Below are 12,500 nucleotides of genomic sequence, written 5' to 3'. Positions count from 1 at the left end.
ATGTCCGGCAATATACGTCCGAGCAACAGAAAACTAGAAAATTACAATGAAAACCAAGACAACAAAAACCAGAAATTACAATAAAAAACAACACAACAGAAAACATAGATAACAACAAACGTGAAAATCGACTATGATGAGACACTGTTTTGATCCCAAATTTCCTCTTCCACAGATTTAAATTTTTACAAAGAACACGGATACATAAGCCATCAAAGTCTTCAGCAATCAGAAACGCTGCCTTGATTTGAAAATCACCACAACCACTAAACACAACAACAAAGAACAACAAAGAAAACAATCAAAGCCTTCAGCAGTTAAAGACACTGCCTAGATTTGGATATTTCCAGTAACATTACAACAAAGAATAACAAAGAACATGAATACCATCCCAAAATCTTCAACAATCAGACACACATCAGGATTTTCAAATGTCTATGCATATTTTAACAATGCAAGGCAGAACATGAAAACAGAAACCGCTAAACTCTTCAGTAGTTATCAGACACCGCATTGATGTCAAATTCCCCGTCACAGATGACCATTACGTTACAAGAGAAATGTCCCTTTTTGACATCTGTGTGCGCGCCTTGCACGATCACAAAGACGGGCCCGTAACACCGCATTGTGCAGGAGAAGATAACTAGATACAGATCACTTTGGGATTCCCTCCCCATAGTCTCCTTAATCTCCGTACCCGCAAGGCAAAGCCACTCGTCATCCGCATGTCACGATGCTGATCGGAAAAATGGCGGCAGGTCTCCCGCGAAGCCTCGGGGCTGTTCTCGTTGGTGATACGATCGTGTGGGACTCTCCCGAGAACTTGTCATTGCCCTGATTCACATCGAACGACGAATGATTGATTAGGTTAATCTTGCAGCTATTGCTTTGCTTGTCGCTCTGATGGGGAGAGAAAATGTTACATCGTTTATGTGCACGCTATTAAAAGAATAGCCCACCATGTCACGTCGTTTATGAGCACGCTACAAAAAAATCATGTTGTTTTTGTGGACGCTATAAAAAACTTAAAAAACACACACCATGTTACGTTGTTTTTTGTGGACGCTGTAGCTAAGGTTAATTGGCTGGAAAGGCCAAGGGTGTGAGGCTTTTCCACTCGGTTTTATGCATAGATATTCGAGATAAACGCTTGCTGCATTTTGCTGGACACACAATTTGACACTTCGTTCAGCTATGCCTGGTAGCGTTTAAAAAAAAAGGTCCCCAATTGGCCACTGATCATCCTGAACTCAGGTCAAAATGAGTTCGGCTCATTCTCTCCCTGACAGGATGCCTTGAGTTTCCTTGTCTGGCAAGGAAACCGATTTTTTTTTGATTTTTTTTTTTACATATTAAGAGCTTTTTGTAATGTATTATTGATATAAGCAGATTCGCGATCGTCGATAATGATTTTTCATGGTGTTTTGTAATTTTTAAATTACAAAGGAATAGACCCTATCGGTATTCCAAGCTCTTGTAATCTCTCGCAAACTTCAAAGCATAGCAAAGCATGCGGTACAGCGATCTCGTGCGAGCTGCACAAGCCAAGGTTCGAAGTTCTCGCGATGTTCAAAGCATAACAAAGAGCGTGTCTCGCGAGAGCTGCTCAGATACCGAAAAGGTCTATTGATATGTAAGACAAGCGAGCTATTTTTCGCGGCTGTATTTACTGTGCAAACAACTCTAACTATGGCAAAAGTGTCACGTGATAATCAACCGTTTGGTTTCGGCGCTCACTGGAGCAGACGATTTTTTCTGTAACCAGTTGACGGTCTCCTTCCGGCAGCAGTCCCAAAATTTCCTTAGAACGATGTCTTTATCATAACTGTGAAGAACAGAACGGAGATCACTGTCGAAGTCGGCCAATCTGCAATCATTTTCGTCTCGCGAACACTGATCTCAAATTTAGATCAGTGCTCGCGAAAACCATATGGGAGATAACTCTGTATTTTAGTTTTGATAGATTCGCGTAGGACTGTAGCGTCCGGTCAGGGAGAGAATGAGCCGAACTCATTTTGACCTGAGTTCAGGATGGCCACTGATGTGTTGGCAGAATTTCATCAGATACGCCTCCGCCTTTTTGAACCTACAAATCCCGGCTTGATATAAAGCAGAATGTTTACCCATGTCTGTGCCTTAAAACGGGACTTGTGATGATAAACACGGCTAATAATCTTGACCCAGCGCTTGTAACTATATTCGGGCTTCTCAGTCACACGTGATTTCTGCTAATTTTTAAACTGTGAAGCATCACTTGAAATTATAAACATCGCTGAGAGTTAAAACCTACTTACCCAGCCCTTAAACAAAAAACAAAAAAATCAGCGCCAAAACTGCGTGCAGCCAACTTCCTGAAGTTTACTTCTCGAAGTCGACTTCGCCCAATTAATTTGAGGCTTAATGCTTGGAGATCGCTTTTTTAGGCTGGCTTGTTTTTAAAAGAATGACAATGTTTAGTGTTTAAGACTTTATGCTAGAATATCGCTTTTTTAGGCTGGCTTGTTTTTAAAAGAAAGAAGATTTTTAGTGTTTGAAATATATGGCTTACTTTGGTACTTTTACCCTGGATGGTGTGGTGCTGTGCCGCTGGTTCAATGCAACATATCCCAATACCTCCACCTCACTGGGCTGTGTAAAATCTAAACAGGAATCTGCACCTCGACGTTTTACCATGTTAGAAGTTCACAAAGCCGAATGAATTTGATTTCGTCAACGAAGCCGCAACCTATGCCTGGATCTTGTTCACATTGATGATTGTACAATTATTATTGTTTATTTTTATTATTAATTATTATGCAATATACCGTAATACAATTCATTCGATTCAATTCAAGAAGAGCTTATACTGTCCTCAGCCGCACTGGTAATGGTTGCCACTGGGCGACTCATCAACACAATCATAGACTATCGGAGTTTCATGTCCTCTTCAATCAATCAATCAATGACGCTTATATCGCGCATATTCCGTGGGTACAGTTCTAGGCGCTCTGCAGTGATGCCGTGTGAGATGAAATTTTATACGGCCAGTAGATTGCAGCCATTTCGGCGCATATTTACCTTTCACGGCCTATTATTCCAAGTCACACGGGTATAGGTAGACAATTATTAACTGTGCCTAAGCAATTTTGCCAGGAAAGACCCTTTTGTCTTTAACGTGCACACCCAATGTAGTGTACACGGGGGAGGGTTCGGACACCGAAGAGAGTCTGCACACAAAGTTGACTCTGAAATAAATTTCCGCCGAACCTGGGATCGAACTCACGCTGACAGCGGCCAACTGAATACAAATCCAGCGCGCTACCAACTGAGCTATATCCCCGCCCCCGCTCTTACGACCTATTGGCCTCTATTGGAACACGTAGTGGCAATACGCTAACGTTACAGTCACCGTCTTGATTTTAAAGTGTCACATTTTTCATAACAGTGGGAAGAACCCGGTTAGGCGAGGTGTTTTGACAACACATGTTTTCCTTTCTTTGGCTTGTCGAGGATTAGAAAGGGCGACTTTTTACTCCACTTTCCCACACTCTGGGCTTGGCAATATTAGCAATTTGTGGCACGTAGGGGGGAATATTATAGTGCAGGTTGGCTTTTTTTAACAGGCGTGTGTGTGTGTGTGTGTGTGTGTGTGTGTCTGTGTGTCTGTCTGTCTGTCTGTCTGCCTGTCTATTGGTCTGTCTGCCTGTCTGTCTGTCTGGCTGGCTGTCTGGCTGTCTGCCTGTCTGTCTTTCTGTCTGTCTGTCTGGCTGTCTGGCTGTCTGCCTGTCTGTCTTTCTGTCTGTCTGTCTGGCTGGCTGTCTGTCTGTCTGTCTGTCTGTGCACATGCACAGGATACAATATAATCCATGTTTGATGAATGTCTTCTAAACAGAATTGTCATAATAGCATAACGGTTATATTGCACTGCACTGGAAAATGCTGATATGTATGCACATTTGCTTTATATTTTGTACTGTACGCTGATACGATTGTTAGCTCTGATATTGAACAAACAAAAAGCAGAAACCATCAGAGCAATAACACGGACATATCCTTCATAAACAAAAGTATCACACGCGACAAAACTATCATCCATTACACACAGCACCTTGACAAAAAAGTAGCCAGTGTTTGCATTATTGATAGAATATCAAACGGCATAGAGGCCTTTTCAATTGCAAACTGCCAACCTTTGAATAGTTGTAAAACTTTGGATGAATGAACATGAAAGCTATAACGAACCAGATGCCGCACTGTAGCAGTCATTCCGTTTCACACTTTGTGGTGAAAGTCATCGGTGCGTGAAACCTTTGAAATAGCTGGTGCGTGTTGATTGCGAGCGTTCTGCATGGGATGAGTTCGTGAGAATGTTTTCAACTGACATTGTGTGTTTAATTTTCAGGGGGGAGAGTGAAAAGGCAGCCCACGACCCTGTGAAAGGACAAGGGATACGTTGACAAATACAGGTGAGTTTACCTGTCTTTTATAGACTTGTGTACCTTTCGATTCCTTTGCTCTCCACCCTTCTGTTTTCTCTCCGTGACTCGTTCGCTGTCATTGAAATTTCCTCGCCGAAATTAGAGTCTGTAAGTTATGCCTTTGCACTTATGGTGTCTGCTGGCTATTTGATTTGGGTTTACTTTTTTCAGCCTCCCGTTTATTGAATTGTGGGGAAGTGTTTCTTGGTTGTACTTTACCGAACGTCAAACACGAGTCATAAATCGGCCATTGGCTGCTTTGTTGTCAAGGTCTGATGGACAAAGGAAGGAGAAATGAATATTGGTGGGGGCGGGACAGAATCAGTTTTAAAAAGGTATTGGAAGAGACGGAGGTGGGGGAGAGATGTAGTTAAGATGAGAAAGAACAACAACCAAAGAGATGTTTGATATGTAGACTTGATTTTCCTAAGTGTAATCACGCTTGCGCGCGCAGGCATACCGTCACAGACGAATAGAAACAGAGACAAACAGTTATGAAAACAAAAAGGACATTCTATAAGCTGACTTGAGCTTTCTCAGTCAAGTACACAGACACATACTAACAGACACACTGCCGCACACACAAACACAATCTCACATAACTGTACGTTGTCGGTCTTTTTGTTTGTCTTTGCCTCTTTCCGCCTCTGTTTCTGTCTCAGTCTGACTGTCTGTCTGTCTCTACAAGAAACTTACGCACATGATTAAAAACGCATGTTTGCAAAAAGTTAAAATCAGCACCAAATAGCCTACACGGATGAAACTGCATATTCAGCTTAGAAGTGAAGTTCATCATGAGTTCTCTGGAATTTAGCCTCAGGTGAAACACGACAAGCTTTGAAGCACAGCCGGATCAATTTTATACTCGAACGGCAAGAAATACCTGCGACTTTTATTTGCACTTCTCCCTCACGCCGGCCAAATCGGCTTGGTTCCGGTACGTCGCTATTTTCGCCATCCTTTACCATTAGCTGGCCGATTTGGTGTTATTTTTACCTGGTTCTTTTCTCTGAAACGCGTACGGGGCATTTAGTGTAAGATGATTAAGTCGCTGAAAGAGACATTGGCTGAGGCTGATGCCGGGAAAAGAGAAGAAAAACAGACGCTAAGACGAAGCATCGTTTGTCTTTTTTGACATGAGTAGAGGATTTGACCTAGTGGAGTGGGAGGGTCTAAGGCACTGGACGTGAACACTATAGCTGGAGTGATGTCTTTTTCAACACTGGTGAAAGTCTTCCAAGTGCAAAGAGACAGGAGTTGCTGGGTTTGGTGGCATCAATCATCAATCATCAATCATCAATCATCAATGGAAGCCTGTCATTTTGTTCCGGAAAATCCATAGAAAATCAAAGTCATTTTGACAATGTTTATTCAGCTGTACAGTTTCTAAATTTGGTTGTGTGTGGCGGAGATGGGTAGGGCCTATACAGCTCGATTTTTTTTTCTCTTATCTGTGTAGTTCTCTAAACACAATCTAAGAAACAAAGGGAATGATTGTCAATATTGACAAAAACAGTAAACGAGAGTTATACGGAACCGGCGTTGAAGGAAAACAAACTTAATGTTTGAGAACTTGTTATTATTTTTGTGCATACATTTTAAAGCGGTGCTTCGCCGTTGGATATTTTTGGTTAATTCAACTGCCCCTTTCGCAGCCATTTTCTGCCTTCGGGTTTTCGAGGCTTTGCATCTTTACACCTAATAGGCCGAACACACTTTTTTTTTAATTTTAATTTTTTTATTTTTTATTTTATTTTGTCGAACAAGGCATGTTCACGAGCTTTGAAGCAGTCATTAATGCCAGTGTACATTTTATGCACACGAGAGCGTGACATGCAGTCGATAACGATTTTCGCATTTGAGGTGCACCGCTGAGAGTAAACCTGCATGCCGCATTACCCTGCACGACCTTTAAGCCTAACACTCTGTCAGCTCTTCGATTAAACAGAATTGAATTCAAAATAACTAACATGAAACAATTGTCAACAAGTATAGTTTAGACACGAACCCAAGTAGAGGCTTACATTACGTGACTCTCAGCTCTTGCAAATGATCATCACAAAACATCAAGTCGATTTTTGCAAGGAAAAACGCATACAACGTGCATGTCTTCCTGTTGATGCGATCACGTACCGACCTAAAGGTTTGACATAGCCCAGTGGGACCTGTGATGGAAGAACACCATTGGGACTAGCCGGCAGTGTCCCTACATTGCAGGTGGCCTGTCATGACAGGTATCTTTAGGTGAAGGTAGTAGACAAAGGGGCAAACAATTGTTAGCCTATCACAACATACATGTCCCTAATAAGAAATTTCCTGTAAGGACATTACGCCCCCACCCCCCTCCCCCAATTTGTGTATGAAGGGGCAACAAATGGCATCTTGTCTTTGGAGGTGTCCGCTCATCAGAGGGGCCTCACATCGCGGGTACCCCTGTATTGCCTAATTCATTTTCAGGATTGTTTACAAATTGGTGAAAAGGCACACCAGGACACTATCATTCGTCACAGTGTCGCGTGATCAATCAAAGCAGCCAGCATGATTACAATAGAATCCTGTCGTTCGGAAACAGTTTCACAGCATAGGCCCTGGTCTCTTTCAAGGAACGGTGTTACAATGCAGCAGTTTACGCGCTGCGAGACGCGTCATTTCAGAGCGTAATAATTCACAAGTCACGTCATTGTCACTGATCAAAATGGCGTCGACTCCACACTGCGTGATCATTATTAGTCGCCTCGGGTTTTTTTTTTTACCGCGAAGCCTGAAACTGAGGCCACTTGAAGGGGCTGGAATCCGGTGTCCGACATAAGCTCGAACGACAAAAGCTCGAACGACAAAATCTCGAACGACAAATGCTCGAATGGACAAATGCTCGACGCGACAAAAGCTCGACGCGACATATGCTCGAACGACAAATGCTCAAATGGACAAATGCTCGACGCGACAAAAGCTCGACGCGACATATGCTCGAACGACAGATGCTCGAATGGACAAATGCTCGACGCGACAAAAGCTCGAACGACAAATGCTCGCATGGACAAATGCTCGACGCGACAAAAGCTCGACGCGACATATGCTCGAACGACAAATGCTCGAATGGACAAATGCTCGACGCGACAAAAGCTCGACGCGATAAAAGCTCGAATGTCGTTCTCGGTGTTATTTTGCCTGTCTGTGTTATTTTAAAATCTGTCTGCAAAAGAGAGAGAGAGAGAGAGAGAGAGAGAGAGAGAGAGAGAGAGAGAGAGAGAGAGAGAGAGAGAGAGAGAGAGAGAGAGAGAGAGAAAAGAAGGGGGAAGATCGTGTCGGGGTTTAGATTTGTTAATGTTATTATTTTGATTTGGCCCGGGATTGACTGTTTATCAGGAAAGGTTCAGGTAAGCGGCACTTCGCCTCGTTTGGAGAAACCCTGTGTTCAACCCAGCCATGTGGTGCGTTCATGAAAGGACGATTGAACATGAACCAAGAACCACAAATGCACTAGAAGGCTAGCATCGCCGAGTCCAGTCTATCATTGGCAAAGATCATCCCAATCTCTGGGACTTTCTCAAATTCCTGAAAGGAGAACAATTAGCGCACACAGACATGGCAATTCACGCAGCCCGCTGTGGAGAGCAACGCAAGAAGCGCCGGAAGAAAAACGAGCGACAAGAGCATCGCATTCTACGGCTGGTCAGCCAGTACGCGGAGCGCACCACAGGGCGTCTGTTCATGGAGGTCCTTTTCGGAATGGCCAACAACATTTCCTACTACTCATGATCCGGTCCTTGACGACTCTGTGTGTGTGTGTGTGTGTGTGTGTGTGTGGAATCCAGCAGCGTGCTAACAACAACAACCACGTGATATCAAACACATTTAGTTAATTTGTCGCTCGAAACTAGAACAACATCACCGTGACAGTTTCAGATATGACGTTATCAGAGTAGTTTTGACAGCATCATTCTACAGTCCGGTCGAGCTTCTGTCGTTCGAGCATATGTCGCGTCGAGCTTTTGTCGCGTCGAGCATTTGTCCATTCGAGCATCTGTCGTTCGAGCATATGTCGCGTCGAGCTTTTGTCGCGTCGAGCATTTGTCCATTTGAGCATCTGTCGTTCGAGCATATGTCGCGTCGAGCTTTTGTCGCGTCGAGCATTTGTCCATTCGAGCATTCGTCGTTTGAGCATATGTCGCGTCGAGCTTTTGTCGCGTCGAGCATTTGTCCATTCGAGCATTTGTCGTTCGAGATTTTGTCGTTCGAGCTTTTGTCTTTCGAGCTTATGTCATGTACCCGCTGGAATCAGTTTCTGGCTGTCCGGTGTAAGAAAAGAAGCCATTTTTCATCCCCGCGTCCAGACGCCTTGAGTCGACACCTCCCGTAAGCCCCTTTATTCTCAAGGGGGGTAATTCCTGGTGATCAGACCTCGTTTATCTGTCCCTGTGTTCCCCTGTCACTTGTTCCGGTCGCTGTCGTGTCGCGGTGTCGTCTGCCTGGTGGGTTGTGAACATGGGCCAGTTGGAGACATTGCTATTCCTCTACAGCCTTGAATTGTAACCTGAAGTCAAATTGAGTTTATTTTTAGAATCAAACGGATACACACGCGCATGCATGCGTGTATTCAGACAAGCAGGCGGGCATGTAGGCAGTCAGCTAGCCGGGCACGCACGCACGCGCACATGTACGCACGCATACGAACAAAACACTTTTTTTGAAAATAGTAGACATAACTCATGGAATAACTTCAGTTGTGTTGTTGTGCTATGATGTTGATACATCTGTGTCCGCCTGCAACTAATTCTTCTTTTCTTTCTTTGTTTTTGTTTTCTCTTTCATTTATTTTTGCCATGTTATCGCTGTTTTCAATACTTTTTCTTTTGACATTTTGGAAAATCAAATAGTGTTGGGATTGGAGTATTTTCGCCTCTTTTTTCGCGTTTCTAATTTTTTTTAGCATTATTCTGTTAGTGTCTTTACATTTCGTGACGATCCTATTCTTGTGGTAGTCTGCAAAAAAGTGATGATTGGATCATAGGGGAATTAATCCACACCTGATGCTGTTTAGAATCGTTTTTATTGCAGATTTTTGTGTTCAAACCATTCATTAGTTTTCAATCTTAAAAAGACTTTTGATTCTAAAACCTGTTTCTGTGGTGGTTTGTATGTGTTTTTCCTCTTAATTTTAAATTTGTTCTGTGTTTCTGGTTTTTCTTTCTCCCTTTCAAAGCATGACACAAAAAGAAAGACAGAAAGCATGCTGAGTAGTTCAGAATAAAATGAGCGTCAAACACACAAGAACTAGAAATAAATTAATTGTCAAGCGCGTTTACATAGTATAGTGTTATATTCAGACGCACGAAATCACTGCAGTTCCGGGTGTTGTGACAAGTTGCTAATCACGGTATCATTACATTTTACACAAGACACTGGAATCAGCTACCTGTGTGCAGGGAAAGGTGGTGTGAATACCTGTCGTGATCACAATCTACACGCATAATTACAGCCTGCCTCACCTGCCGTCTCCTAATCCCCTCCCTCCCCTGCCTCCCCAACACATACACTAATTCCTATCCCCCCCCCCCCCCCCTCCCCCGCCCACCGCGCTATCCTACTGACCTTTTTCTGCTGTCTTGACACACTGTGACTTCCTTCGACGAAGAAAAGGTTCTATGTCGTAAGTTTTTTGGAAGTTCAGATCTTCGGCCGTGTTTACTTTCAGGATCATTGTGGGTGAGTCTTGCTAATTGTCCCTGATCGTAGAACATTGTTGACTCGCATTACGTGTTCCCTGCGTTAAGCGTCAAGATGAAGGAAGAAGAAGAATGAGAATAATAAAAAGAAGTGGCTTTCTTGTTTTATATTTCCGATACCCAGTGACTGACTTATACACTTTGGAGACTAATATTTGAGTCGGTCTTTGATCTGAGACTCAGCCGCGTTTGTGTTCTTTCTTTCTTTCTTTCTTTCTTTCTTTCTTTCTTTCTTCTTTCTTTCTTTCTTTCTTTCTCTCTCTCTCTCTCTCTCTCTCTCTCTCTCTCTCTCTCTCTCTCTCTCTCTCTCTCTCTCTCTCTCTCTCTCTCTCTCTCTCTCTCTTGCGTCTTTTAATACTCGTAGGTCCACTGTTAAGGTTATTGAAGAATCTTCTTTGCAATTCCATGACCATGTAGGCTGTAGGCTCGAAACAATGCTACATGCGCTCACCTGAGTCATTTCCTGGGAATAAGTCAGGAGTTTGCATCAGTCATTGTGTCATCTCCACCGGACAACATCAACAGACGACAATGACCCTTTAAGTGTTTCTTGACCACTATCGAGTGGCGTCTTGCAATGGTCAGTCAGCGGTTGCATTCCCCGCGCTCTGTGACAAGCCAATGATAGACGGCGTCGCGGGTAAACCTGATCAGACGAGGGATAAAGCACTGACTTGAATTAACGGGTACACATTGTGTGGAGGTTGACCCGATCAGAATAAGATATGGGGTAGCGGTTTTCTGGGTGGAAAGTCGGATTCAGGAAATAGTGGTGGGTATTATTTAGGCTTTGTTGCGGAGACATGTAAACGAGTAGGTTTTAGTGTTAGGGGATTGTTCGTGTGGTTAATTGGGTGTCTTGAGGCTGTCTTAGGTGATTTTACCTGTAGCGTTTGGACAATTGTGTGCGAGAATCGTGTGTGCATGTATTTGGGCACTGTGTGTGTCCCCGTGTGTGTGTGCGGTGTGTGTGTGTGTGTGTGTGTGTGTGTGTGTCTGTGCCGGTGTGTGTGTGTGTGTGCATGAGTGTGTTGGCGTGTGTGTCCGCCTCTTTCTCTTTCATCTCTCCCCCTCCCTCCTTCCCTCCCTCCCTCCCTCCCCCTCTTTGTCTCTCTTTCTTTCTCACTCTCTCTCTCTCCCTCCCTCTCTCTCCCCTCTCTCTCTCCCTCTCTCTCTCTCTCACTCTCTCCCTCTCTCTCCCTCTCTCTCTCTCTCTCTCTCTCTCTCTCTCTCTCGTTCTGTTTGTGCCCATACGTATGTCTGTCTGTAATACTAGTTGTAGTCTGAGAGGGAGTATTTCAATACGGAGAGGTTCACTAAATATTCCAGCGAAGCAGTTTCAGTAATAGACATCTAGCAGCAATTTACCAACAGAAACCCACACCAGCACTGATAATGAAGATCATTCATCACATTTTCACAGATTTACCGGTGCTGTGATAAACGATGTCAGGAAATGAGCAGTGAACTTATTTATACCGATGTGTCGGATCGAGAGTTTTAAACTGAGCACAGATTTTGAACATTGGACACGGTGGCGTAGACGTCATAACTGCACAAGCGGGTGCACATTCAGTGGAAGCAATATGTCTTCTTAAACTTATACAAAAACTATAGCAAATAACACCATCAATTTATTTTAAAAAAATGGAACATTTTCTTCGACGCATCTACCTGCCTGTTCACGGCGTAAGACACTTTTTATATGACGGTCACTGACACAGGCGCATTTTTATTTTTATTAGAAATTGCGTAATTCCATTCATGCCAGAAGTGGAGGTTGAGTTCCCTTTCCGTGGTTTGAAGCTGTCTAATTTAACACGCCAGCAGAGGAGACGGATATGTTTGAACGGAGCGACTAGACTGGACCAGTACTTGCGATTCAAATGTCTGTTCAAGGCCGAAGAGACTATACTCCGTCTGCGGTTCTTCTCACTGAGTGTACCGTTTCCATTTACATACGCGGCCCCGTCCTCGTAAACGGTTCCGATTCTGTTCCCGTTTATTTCCCCAAGTTTACCCGTTTTTCACAATAAAAGAAACCCCCTGATACTGTGAATGGACTGGCGAGGTCAGAGCAGGGCTAGTTTGGGAGACGTAGAAAAGGTCGCGTGTCTGACTCGACCGTTCTGTGAGTCGCAATGGTCATAAGATAAGAAGGTAGAATTTACCGAGCTTAGGATTTGTGCTTGACTTTTGAGCCGGATCCTAGGGTTTAGCATCCTTATTTGCGGATTAGGGGTGTGATGATTAAGCGCTTCTAAATAGGGGTCAGTTATTTCAGACTCTCATTAAGAACTTGCCTAGATATCGAGCT

At 43.6% G+C, this 12,500-nt stretch overlaps 1 protein-coding gene across 2 annotated transcripts in view; it reads left to right on the top strand.

The window, feature by feature from the left end:
- Window positions 1–4,377: 4,377 nt before the first annotated feature.
- The window catches only part of LOC138968327 (protocadherin-9-like), an 88,529-nt gene continuing 80,406 nt past the window's right edge, over window positions 4,378–12,500 (top strand). For both annotated transcript variants that reach the window (XM_070340883.1, XM_070340884.1), the window contains exon 1: window positions 4,378–4,445. The gene's annotated coding sequence lies outside the window, so the exon portion shown is untranslated. The remainder of the gene's footprint in view (window positions 4,446–12,500) is intronic.

Source organism: Littorina saxatilis, linkage group LG6 (assembly GCF_037325665.1).
Source record: "Littorina saxatilis isolate snail1 linkage group LG6, US_GU_Lsax_2.0, whole genome shotgun sequence".
Classification (NCBI taxonomy): Eukaryota; Metazoa; Mollusca; class Gastropoda; order Littorinimorpha; family Littorinidae; genus Littorina; species Littorina saxatilis.
Note: the sequence above shows the minus strand (reverse complement) of the source record. Positions and strands in the feature narration are given on the sequence as shown.